General features: G+C 31.9%; 1 long non-coding RNA gene across 2 annotated transcripts; it reads right to left on the bottom strand.

Annotated features, from left to right (window-relative positions):
• Positions 1 to 6,328: 6,328 nt before the first annotated feature.
• LOC129928936 (uncharacterized) lies at positions 6,329 to 10,586 on the bottom strand. Of its 2 annotated transcripts, XR_008780438.1 has the most exons (5): positions 10,326 to 10,586; positions 9,830 to 9,988; positions 8,538 to 8,663; positions 8,125 to 8,193; positions 6,329 to 7,764 (listed from the first exon to the last, which is right to left on the bottom strand). It is a non-coding gene; the product is annotated as an uncharacterized LOC129928936 (long non-coding RNA). The 2 variants fall into 2 exon arrangements; XR_008780437.1 differs by lacking the exon at positions 10,326 to 10,586 and having other exon boundaries at positions 9,830 to 10,123.
• Between the last annotated feature and the right edge of the window lie 3,018 nt (positions 10,587 to 13,604).

Genomic DNA, 13,604 nt, shown 5'->3' with positions numbered 1-13,604 from the left:
GGAGCCCGAGCCACTGGTAGAAATTTGTAACCTTTATTAACTACGCTCTTGGAATTACATGCCTGTATTTCGCTTTAGATTTTATATCGAAAAAGAAAGTTTTTTCGTCAAATCATCTGTTGAGGGGTTTTAAACTAAAAAATCTCTGGGTTTTTTTTGTTTTGTTTTTAATTCAAAACCCCATTTAGCTACGATCATAGAATTTGGTGACTGTAGTTTGCTTTAAAATAATATTGAAGAGAGAGGTTTTCAACTCTAAACGCTCTGTAGGGGAATTTTAAACTCAAAACCATCTGGAGGGGTTTTAAACATTAAAGAAAAAGCCATCTGGAGGAGGGGGATTTAAACTCAAAACCCCTTTGGCTACGCTCATAGATTTTATAGTGTGTAATTTTCTTTTTTTTATATTTATATCTTTGAAACATAAGAGTCGTGCGTGGCTATCACAGTCCGTCAATTTGATTCCAGTTGTTCTTAGTATTGTCTTCATTTTGTTAAGTATTTTCGCGGAATGGTTGTTTCCCAGATATTGTCCAATTGTATCCATTTGGCTTTTCAGCTGATTAATATTGTCTTCAAGGCGCCTTTTCCATGCTGACACATGTTGTTTTGGTCTCTGATTAATTGGGCCTAGCTCGAAGGTCTTTTGTCCAGAGAGCTCCGTGACAGCCACAGCGGCGCAGTATATAGCGAGGTGTGTCTCAAACAAGTTTCTTGGTGTTTCAAAATGGTTGGCTAAGACTTTATTTATTTCATTAATATATGTGTTTGTCCCTTTCTTGACGTTTAGCTTGGGGATACGAGGCCTAGAGTTAAGATTGGTGTTTTTATAACGGTCTATAAGATTAGAAAATTTTGAGTGTAGCTCATTGCTTATTGCCGATGTTGGGTCATTCTCTTGTTGGTTGGGTGTTCTACTAATGTCTTCGTTGGTCGGCTGTGTGGGCGTGTCGTTTATATTTGAGATGAGCTCTTGTATCTGAAGCTCATTACCTACTTCTCTTTTTATCACGTCAATTTCTGCAGGGGTCAAATAACATTTTTTAATTATTACAGATCTTCTGTCTACAACATTCTGCTCTGTAAGGTTTAAATTAGGGTTTAATTTGTTGAATTCCAGGGAGAGTTTTTGCCTGTAACCTGGGAGAGGTTTATCATCACAAAGGTTTATCAACACTTTCTTTGTAACACCAGAATCACCAGTTTCTTGTCTTAGCTGAGATCAAAGCAAGTCTTTGTATTATCATTACATTATTACATAAAGTGAGATAATGGCTTGGTACTATGGAACACAATGCACTTCATGTTAACATTAACAACTTTTTAAATGCGTATTTTACATCTAATTACAAAACATTGTTTTTATTGGATTAAAAAGAGGAACGCACTCAGGGACCGACAACACTCACGGTATCAACAAAAATATATCATTGAAAAAAATCTGCATTGATATTTTTTAAAAAGACATAAATTATAAGATACATATATATTGTGTTACTTTATTGGAAAATATTTTCTTCGACTCGAGTAATAAATTTTACGTTTTGGGAAGGTAGGCTTACTTCTTAATCCTGAAGGATGGCGTCGATCTAAAATTGTTTGTTTAAATCTTAGATATTAATTTTATTGACATATAAAACTATTTGCAGTATATTGCAATATATTTAAACTAAAACCGTCACAAAAATAACAATCTTACCATCTATAATGATTAATTAATAAAATAAATAATAATAACAATATTTCATTATTTTTCTATGAGTTCAAATTAGTTTATAAAAAAAAAATTGTACTGAGTAAAGTCCGGAATCTGAGTTCAACTCTAGCTGGAACAAGCCATATTTTTATTATATTACTCACAAATCTATCTGGAACTAACTAAAATCATTGAATTATCAGGTACATTTCATTGGAGGAAAAAAAAGGTGTGTGTTGGTGGGATTAGGATTTCGGTAAAAAAAAATTTAAAAACACAAACAAAAAAAAAGAAAAACATTGACTGTAAGAGATGCAAGACTTGTCAAAGGTAATTGTGGTCGGAGCTTTATAATGCAGGCCATTTTATTGGACGAGCAAAAAAAAAAGAACTAGGTGTCTCCGGACAAAAAAAAATATTATATAACCCACTAATTATTTCAACGCAGAGAATCATTTGGCTGGGTATGAAAGAGATGGAGCTCAAATATAGAAAAATTATAGCTTTTATATAGCGCTACTTTCATGCGCCTTTAGGCGCTCAGTAAACACAACTCTGCCCGAGTCGGAGTTTTGGGAAGTCAGACAGAATATGAGGCACGGTTTCCTCTTCTTCTTCGCAGCGGGGGCACCGTGAATCGAAATTTGGCCATAGTCGTGAGAAATATGAGCCAACAGGACATTGGCCTGTCCTGCACTGTGCTATAATAGCTTGCTCAGGCCAGGACAGCCTCCACCACGTGAAAGTACGGTCAGGGCGCCTCATGTGCTCTCAGACTTCTCGGGATTTTTAGATATGCCCTAGCACTCAAACCATTTTTTCATTTCTATTTCTTTTTCTTGTTGCCAGAACATGATAAAAATTCACACTTTACTCGGTAAGTGGAGTTAACCTTTCATGTGGGCCAAGGTGTCTGCAATAGTGTCGCCAGACACACATATGTAACTCGGTACCCACTGTATTACAGGTTTTGAGTCAGTGACCATAACAATCTGTCCCTGGCCGAGTTGAGAGTCAATGACTTTAAGGCTTCACAGATTGCTGTGACCTCAGCATCAAAACTGCAAACACTATCACATGGTTTAAAGATTACAACTGAGTTAGAGACAAAAAAACTCAATGTAGGCTTCATAGTCATCTCTTCCAGAGTCTGTTGATGACGACCCATCAGTATATGCAAAAAATATTTCATAAAATTTGGAGTCTATGAACAGCCATAGTGTAAAGCTACTATAGAGATATACAAAGAATTACGTATTACTAAGCTTCATTAAATCTCTGTGAAGATGTCACGTGGCTAATCTTCCATTGACTCATGACTTTGCTCTTTTTTATCCTGATTTTAATAATCTGAATATATATCTATATTATAAAGTAGAATGTGAGGGGTATGTATGTATGTATGTATGTATGTATGTATGTATGTATGTATGTATGTATGTTACTTATAGACATCAAAACCGCTTGACCAATCTTGATAAAACTAGGCAGGAATGTTCCTTGGGTACCAACTTAAACCGTAGTGTATGTATTGTAGCCCTAAAACAAACTTAAGACCCTCAAAAAAAATAAAGTTGTCCGACTCTATTACAGCTATAGTATTTTATGGATCTAGGCTATGTCTACAATGTTGACATGAGAAAAGATAGAAAGGATTTAGACCTAGATCTAATTTTAAGAAATACACTTTGCGCAGATAGTTTTTTACTTTGACACATGAAAATACAAAAGAAGATCCATTGATTTCATTATATAATAAAATTAACCTTCAATTTTGTGTTTCAAAAGCATTTTTTACATTAATTAGTTCCTTATATCTGTGACTACAGATTTCCTGACGAACATTCTTTCATTAGACCATGGAACTATACTAATGGAACACCAGCTTCGAGTTTTTTACAAAGCCAAAGAGAGCCGAAGTGCCGTCGCGCATGATTTTTGCGCATGGTGCAATGTGGAGAAATCCATGATGATGCCAAAGAAGAGATTTACTCCGTCAGTCCCTTGCAATGGGTGTAAAACTTTCGTACGCTCTATTTGATTAGATGTGTAAAAACTTCATCCATTTTCTGACTATCTGATATAATAGATAAAATTTTCCCGAATAAGAGATCGTCACAAAAGTTATTTTTTTCGACCACCCTATAAAATGCCACATTTTTTCAAAAAAATAGAATCTAAATTCCGAAAATACAATCTTTCAGTGTTTCTGTGTTTGGTTTATTTACACTAAATCTGGATGAAGACCTGTCTACCGTTCCTCTAAATGCGTATTTGTTATGATATACTAAATTGCACGAAATAAAAATAAAAATAGGAGGCCTAATACAGTTTTGACACTCCAAGCTACGCATTTCTAATCGTTTTTTTTTTAATTATTATTATCGAAAGGACTAGGCTATAGGCATACACGTCTCGTGGGAAACAAAGAAAAAGTTCATCTCGGTAATATTGTAGCCTAAATAAAATGACAAAAAAAAACAAAACAACTATAGCCTAATCTAAAATGAAATAGTTCTAGAGCTAGATTTTCTTGGACGAATGATACAAAATAAGTATAAATAATAAGTCATAGTCATATGAATCTGATAGATCTAAAACAAATACTGATAGTCATTAATTAATTAATTATTAGAATTACTGGACTACCAACTGGGTATTTTTATTGCCAAAATACAATGTATTTTATGTGCATTTATTAAAAACAACAACCAAAAATTAAGCGTTCGACGCAACTAGATCTAATATTAATAATATAGATTCTGGTTCTAGATCCAGAAAGCTACTTCTCTAATTCAGTTTTCTAGTTTAATTCTAGTTAGATCTAGATGTCTAGACCAGTAGATCTAAATCTAGCCAGGGTTTTTGTCATGGAATAGATCTATAAACCTGCAGCCGCCTACTGATCACGATATGACAGATACTATTGATGAGATACTCTCTCTACTTCTATATAATACAATATTCAATATATATAGATCTACATCTAGAAGATCACAGTAAAACTCAATGTGTACTTCCGACTTTAGCTCAACAAGTCTACTCCAAAGTATACTAGTAAAGTCACAAAGTGTAAAGGATCATTATATATTCAAATAAAAAATTTATAGGCCTAAATGAATCGAATAATCAGTCACTGATTTGACTAATCTAAATTGTTATTTTTTAAATGGCAAGTGTTATTGATGACTTCTGACTTGTAAACGAGTTGCAGAGATTCTAGCTTTTATTTTGATGACATGTTACGATATATCAATGATATTTAGATAAATGCAAGTACCTAGAGGAACAGAGAGAAGGACCATTTAATATAAGGCAAAGAAGTAAGATGTTTATAATCCATCAAACTCACAGAGGACTTGTGTCGGCATTTCATGCATTTACAGAAGCTACAAACTATGCTACAAAAATGATAGGCTTGTCTTTGATTCCTAAGACTTATGAGGAATGCTGTTTCCAGAGGCTACTCAGTCCCAGCTGTGACCTACATATTATGCCACACTGAGCACAGGCATAACCATTGTCCACCTGTGGTAGAATCAGTTTTTTTTTTTTTGCCATCTACCCTCGGCAATTAATTTTCATTGGTGTATACCACACCTTTGTAAGTGACTTCCTGCTGTCTCGTTCTGAAGCTGTATGCAACCAGGTGCTCTCTTATTCTATGTCAGTTAAAGTAAGTTGGCGCCTAAGCATTTCTGTGGTACCTCTTTACGTGCATATGACATGTTAGGCAAATGGTTTAGCCTATCGGAATGCCATTTCGGAAAGTATAGGTGCTTAAAATGAAACTCCAAATATCTGGACTTCCAGTTACCAAGAAAATAAGCTTAGGATTCAAAGAGACGACACTGGCATTTCAGCTAAGACGATCAGTGAAATTAATAGCAACTTTAATTGCAGTCCACCAAACAAGATAAAAAAAAAACAAGTGTGGCTTCAATAGCATTGATGATATTAAATTTACTTTTATCTCATTTACTAGTATTACTATTTCATTGACTATGGTTTTTTATTGTCAAATAGGCATAAGTACATTTAGTAGTTCCTGCAATTTGATGAAAAATAATAATTAAATTGTGTATAGTCTATATACAAATGTTTATAAGAGATCACAGCTTAGCTTAATTTACTTAATATTTTAAAACTATGATTTTGTGTTCTGACTCTACTCTAAATAAATTATATTTTATTTTAAGAATGCAAAGTTGGAAATTCTGTTCTGATGAAAAAAAAAAATTAAACTAAAGTAGATGTTTATGGTTCTTTTGTATTTATTTTTAAATTATTTATTCATTAAAAATTAATTGCTCATTAACATTTACTTGAAGTAAAGATCAAAAACACAAATTCAATACATGATCAGCTCCCAATTCAAGCAGATCACAGCCCATCACTTAAATGTATTTACTGTCAATTCTACAGACTATTCATTTCAAAATGTTGCTTTAAATTGTTATATGACACAATCAAAGTACTGGTACCTCACATTGATGTAGGACTAAAGCAGCTGAAATAATGACAAATTTTCATTCACTAACTTGTACTGTCATTTATTATCAGACGTGTTAAAACTAATGACCTGTATATATAATTGATTAAGCAGGAGCATCAACAAATCTTGAACAATAATTGTCTACAGAAAAACTTTATTCTTATCCAAACAGTATACATTTACAATGTATTTAAACAAGTTAATTTATACAAATCTGTATGGCCTAAAGATTATGGTGTATTTTGAGCATTCTGTGAATACCAAGTTACATTATTACATGAAAATAGTGTACTCATTTTTTAAATATTCTGGGTAATAAAAATTAAAAACTAATATGATACAATAAAATTGAAGCATTAGTCAAATAAAAAAAAAAAATTCACTCAAGATCTATGTGAACTCTATGCTTGAAAAAAATCATTTTGAAATTAATTTAAAAAAAAAAAAATTATGGTTCTTTAGTCAATGGAATGATAGCAGCAATTATTTTACAATTTCATGATTATCCATTAATCTCAATATACTTATAACAGAAAAATAATTCACAAGGTTTAGATACAACCATTTGAAATAATGATTATAATTTTTGTCTTAATTTGCTTAATTCAAATCTAATATAAACAAGATTTCCTCTGTCAAGAAAATTATGAGGGAACAACATGCATGTTCTTCTCAGTAAGTTTTGCAAAGGGAATTAAGAATATATGATGTTGCTTTTTTTTGCCAACATTTTAAACCTTCGCACCAGGTTTTAGTTTTAAGGAGAATGCACCATATTTTATGTTTACTTTTGATAGATTCTTATTTTAATTTTAAAAAAGTAAAATTTCCCTTACATATCTTGCAATCTATGGGGCAGATGATATAAAGTTTATCAGTTTCTGTGCCCCATGGTTAGCGAGGGTGTCATGTACCCAGCACAACAACCAACCACCTTTTGAAAAAAAATCCCATTTCAGACGTCACAATCTATAGGGCAGATGATGTTAAGGTCATTTGATTCTTTGGCCAGTGCATCATGTGGCCAGCACAACAACCAACCATCTTTACTTTCCAAAACAAAAGTCAGCTACCCATTAGAGTTAGGTGGACTCAGGGGCACCCAAAAATCTAAAAAAATTTTAACCCGAGTCTTCACAGAGATTCAAACCCATGACTTAACCATTCAGCCATGGATCCCCAAACTGCCTTTACTTATTCCTTACTATTGCCATGTATCCCTAGCCTTATGAATTCTGAAATTGAAAATCCCAGTCTTAATTGAACCCAGGAACCCTCAGTTCAGAAGCCAAGTGCTTTACCACTCATTCACTGCACTCCCTATTGTTTTAATGGGGCTCAGATTAATAGTTTTCAAGTACAATATCAAACAGATTTAAAGAAATACTAAATCCAAACCTGTTGGCTGAATGACAGGATATACATAAATATGTATAGAGCTTACAGTATAATATATATATCTTAAATTAAAATTGGTCCAAGACTTTTATTTTGCAACATGATGGGATTTTCCTTTCTGGTGGTGCTATGCAGGAGTCCAAGAATCTCATCTTTTCTCATAACAGAAAGTTATCTAGTTATAAAAATAAATAAAAGGATTTTAAAAAAATAAAAATATGTGTGACATATGTGTTGACCATGCTAAACGTATATATGTTATTAAGTATAATTATATAATTTTGCTATTCTAAAAATAGTCTGTACCTAAAAGGAGCTACTGCGTTAATGTGTAGACATGGCCCTGACCTTAATAGTTATGAATTATTACTAAAGGTGAAGGCAGATATTCAGTTAATTTGATGGACATTGCACTCAAAAAAAAGCAACTATAAAATATATTATGATTTACATTTTCATGGAAAACTAGTTTTTCAAAAATACAAGTACTTCAGCTTATGAGAAAAGTGCATAGGGAAAAATTGCAGTACCTTACCTTTAAGAGGTGCAACCAATCATTGACTTGTCAGGAATGCATGCCTTTTTCTTGCATTTCCAAACATAACTGTAATTATACAATTAGGCATAATGGCTAATTTCTTTTGAAAACATTAAAATTAAAAAATAATATTATTAAATTGAATACATTGTTGTATCAAACATACAAATTATCAGACATAATTTTGCCTTATTTCATCTAACAGTTTATTGTAAAGGAATGGCCTGCAAAACAGCCAAGTATATTAGGCATTCATGAAAGATGAATTTGCTTAAGAGTGTTATAAAAAAAAAACTAGAGAAAAATGTTAAATTCCATCCCCGATATTTGGATGTTGCTTGACCATGAAAATCACACTTCATAAAACATCTTTTAGATAACTAAAATAAAAATTGTATAGTAGTACTTACAATAAATATTGAATGGATGCCAATATTATTAATGTCTGCCCAGAGAGTAGAAATAGTATAAGTATGATCCTTGAGCCATTCTGGTACATCATCAGAACTGGTTGGCATGGTTCTACTTGTTAATAACTGAAACATTACAAACATTTTTTTAAATTTATAATTTATAACAGACTAGAATAGAAATGTTGCCAGGAAAAATACCAATGGTTAGAATGCACCTGATGATACTTTTGTAGCCTTAAAATGCACCAAAACTTCATTCATTAAATCTGATAAGAAACATATATGTATCACACAAGTCCAAGTTGATCAGAGTGTCATAGCAAATAATTAACTAGATATGAGAGTTTTATATTAAAGTGCTGAATTTCAGGGGATAGATCCAACTTGACACCACATCATTTATTATTTCATGAACTCATGGGTCTGGGCATGGCATGGAATGGGAACTATTATTTAATGTATGGGGTGTACGCGAGGCATGGATTATAAATTGTCTTGTATAGATTAGATTGGGTAAAACTTCCCATCGAAGGTAACTTTTACTGATAGATCTGGATCAATTATAAATTTATGGGATCTAGGCCTGCATAAATTTTATCTTTTATTTATATATTTTATGTACATAAATAACTAGTCTAGATTCTATAATTATATCTTAATAATAATTTTTGTAGATGTCATATAATATCTAAAATATTAAGTATAGATCAGTAGATTTAGAATTTTAGCTAGTAAATATTTTTATATTCCAAATCTAAACTGGATCTATATATTGTATATCTATCTAGAATTTAGATCAGTAGATTTAGTATTTTAGCTAGTAAAATACTTTTATATTCTAAATCTAAACTGGATCTAGATCTAATTATTCTAGAAGCTTAGATCTAGAAGACTCGTTGTCAAGATTTGACTACACTATGGCTAAGGCTAATGCACTAGCTAAGTAGGCCTACTAGATAGATCAAGAGACAGAGTACTAATAGTAATAGACTCTTGCCTCGTTGGGCCTCTCAAATCAGCTACAGACTTTAGAGACAATTTAGGAAGGTGAATTTCGATCCAATTCCAAGATCTACAAACTACAGGTTAGAGTCTAGCTAGAGATGCTAGATCTAGTCTAGAAGGCTGATCAATTAAAAATAAAATCAATCATTTCTAAAGTTTGTAAAATTATATTTTATGGATCTAATCTATCTATTAATAATATAGAAATCTATGTCTACTATTTTAATATTTAAAATGATATATGGCTGATGATATTAATTATTTTAATAGAGACATTGACATACTAGTCTAGATTATTATTCGAGATGACCTCAGATGATGATGATGATAATCAACTGGTAGAGCTATAAGTCAGTATAAACTATAATATAATCACTGCATTCGTTTCATTCACTGTCTGTATCAATAATCATGTGATGTGAAAGTGAAGTCTAGATTTAGATCTAGATTAGATAGAATTGATAGATTATAAATCTACTTTCTACTATTAAAAAGTATTATTATTATAGATCTACATCTACTAATATTAGTACAGGTACTAGATCTACAGGCAATACACTATTGATTATAGTGACTATAATTACCGTCACTATACACTAATATAATACTAGTAATACAGTTACAGTATAATACAGTCTATAGACTATAGTACTATAGTCATAGTAGAGTCTATAGTCAACTATACTATACTATAGTATAGTCTATAGTCTATAGTCATGATCGATAGATCTGAGTTCTAGACGTAGACTAGATCTATAATCTATAAACATTCATATTGACCTCATGTATAGTCTAGATCTAGAGAAAATAGAGTGGAAATCATGACTTTATTAGATCTGTTGAGTTATTTTTTAAAAAATATCTTTTAAATAGATCTAGAACCATAGTCTAAGTCTGGGTGTTGTAGATCTAGATTATTCTAGATATAAGAGATCTATAGATAAGTTCGGTTTTTTAAAAATGCGCATTCGAAATTTAAAATACCCAGATTTAAGTATTAATATACCCATATTGGTAGGGCCGCGTTAATCATTTATTAGATCTATTTAAAGCATGTCTATATAAAAGATATTATTATTTTAAAAAATATATTATTATATAAAAGATATAGTTGTGAATATTTACTAAAAAAAATTAAAATAATGAATTTTTTACTTTTGCCAATTAACACTCTGGCTGGCAAAAAGGATGACTCCTCAATACTGTGAAAAGACGATAACTGCATGAGTTGGTTTGGAATCGTATTTTGTAAGACTAACTTTAAAAAAAATATCCTTTAAGAGAATAAACGAAAAAAGGTTTGTCAGAAGAAAAGCTGGCTGGACTACGCAAATAATGGACCAGCCTCTCTCTCTTGTTAAGAACATTGGTGACCGGGAAAAGTGGAGGATTTAGTTACGCGGGACAGATGATAATGATTTCATGTACATAAAAAAAATCCAGATTTTGTGTAAAATACCCAAATGTGAAAGTACTGAAAACAGCTATTTTAATGGGGTGGCCTTAAAAAAATAACTTTTGTGACGATCCTTTATTCAGGAAAATTTTATAAATCACAAAACATTGTGAGAAAATGGATGAAGTTTTTAGAGATCTAATAAAATAAAGCGTAGGAAAGTTTTACTCTCATTGAAGGTCAGTCCATGTGACTGGAGGAGTAAATTTCTTCTTTTGCATCCTCCTGAATTTCTCCATATTGCACCATGCGTGGAAATGATGCGCGACGGCACTCCCCTAGTAAAAACTAGGAGCTGTTGTTCCATTAGTATAGTTCCATGATTAGACAATACCGTAATGAATCGCGTACTAAAAATTAATTCGTTTAATTGTTTACTTTATAATCCCATCCCTAGATCTAAAACTCTAATTCAACTCTAAGATGATAAAACTTCTCTTCGCACAGATAGTTTTATACTTTAACACATAAACATATTAATTAAAGTCCATTCATTTCATATTTTGATCAAATAAACATTCAAATTTGGTTTTCTAAAGCTACATTCATTTACGAAAGCTGCGAAGCCGAGTTAAAGGCCTAGATCTATATTCATTCATGAATCGCGTACTAAAAATTATTTCGTTTTATTGTTACTTTATAACCCCATTCATTTAACAAAGCTATCGCTCTTTTCGTTTTTAATAGATAAGAATGTATCGACTTCCTTCGGGTAAACCCATTTTCTCAAAACTAATTTTATTTTCGTAGCGAAACAGAAATAACGTGAAAGGATCATTAGCTACGTTTAACATACATATAAATCCAATCCACTAGATTATTTAAAAGCATTTTTTACATAAATTAGTTCCTGATATCTACAGATTTCCTGGCGAACATTCTTTCATTACACATTACCAAATGGTTACACAATATAACACATGAACACATCTCTCTACTGAGTCTATTCCTAGGCCTAGGTCTAAAACTCTTACTGAACTCTAAGATGATAAAACTTCTTTTCGCAAAGATAGTTTTATGCTTTAACACATAAACATACTAATTATTGTCCATTCATTTGATATTTTAATCAAATTAACATTCAAATTTGTTTTTCTAAAGCATTTTTAATACATTCGTTCGCTGTTCGCTAAAGCTGCGTAGCCGTGTTGAGATAGGCCTATATTCATTCATGAAAAAAGGTCACGCATGCGCAGCACAGAACTCTAGATTAGTGTAGATTTAGATCTACTTCTACCTCAAGATCTACTTTATACTTTATACACATGTTATTTGGGATTTTATTTAGTTAAAAAAATAATAATTCGCAGAGCCAAAATTTTTAGGCATATTTTTCATTTAGTCATAAATATATAATTGCTTTTCATTTTTAATGGTTAATTCTCCATTAATATATATAGGCCTATAATGCATACTATCTGGAAACAAAACTCTAAATAAATTTTAAAAAATAGGTATAGATGTAAATAAAAGTTGGTAAAGTATATAGGTAAAAATGACACTCTCGAAAATGTGTTGACTCTTCCGTTTATCGCTTATTCAACTCATACTAATTAGTATACAATGTAAAGAGTATTATATTTGTCAATTGTGATGAAAAGAGAAAAAAATATATTATCGAAGCTCTGGCATCATCATTCAAATATCGTGAATGTTGTAAAATAAGTTTATACCGGAAGTACCTCGACTCACATTTTGGCGTTGAACGAAACTTATGCTTAGTTACTCTTAGTGTTGGCAGTCCTGTATATATATATATATAGTCTATGGCAGGCATGTCAAACACGGCATTCGGGGCCGCATGCGGCCACCTAAAAAATTATCAAAATAACGTTTAACTATTACGCTGGAAAATAAGAGATGACAAGCTACTTGAATTGAAAAAATAGTATTTTTTAAACTGAACAACGAGATTGAGTCTGCAGTGAAAGCCAGATACATTTTTCAAACTTAATAGCAAGCCATAGCAAATCATTTAGAGAAAGAGATTTTATGATGGAGTGTATCGTTAAAGCTGCCGAAGTAATTTGTCCAGAAAAGGTGAAAGTATTTAAAGTAATAGCGTTAACTAGGAACACTGTGGAACACATGTCAATCAGCTCGCGTGAACAATTAAAGGAAAAAAAAGATTTTGAATTATTTTCATTGGCTCTCGATGAGTCAACTGATGTAACGGGTGTAGCACAGTTGGCTATATTCATAAGGGCCCTGTGAGAGGAGTTTTGAGATACATAAGGAGCTACATGAGCTATGTTCTATGCATAACGCCAAAACAAGCGAGGATGTTTTTCAGAAATAACATGTGATATTGCAGTACAATTTACCTTTGGTAAAACTAGCTAGTATATTATAAAGTAGAATGTGTGGTGTATGTATGTATGTTACTTATAGACATCAAAACCGCTTGACCAATCTTGATAAAACTAGGCAGGAATGTTCCTTGGGTACCAACTTAGACCGAAGTGTATGTATTGTAGCCCTAAAACAAACTTTAGACCCTCAAAAAAAATAAAGTTGTCCGACTCTATTACAGCTATAGTATTTTATGGATCTAGGCCATGTCTACAATGTTGACATGAGAAAAGATAGAAAGGATTTAGACC

This window comes from Biomphalaria glabrata, chromosome 11 (assembly GCF_947242115.1).
Source record: "Biomphalaria glabrata chromosome 11, xgBioGlab47.1, whole genome shotgun sequence".
Taxonomy (NCBI): Eukaryota; Metazoa; Mollusca; class Gastropoda; family Planorbidae; genus Biomphalaria; species Biomphalaria glabrata.
Note: the sequence above shows the minus strand (reverse complement) of the source record. Positions and strands in the feature narration are given on the sequence as shown.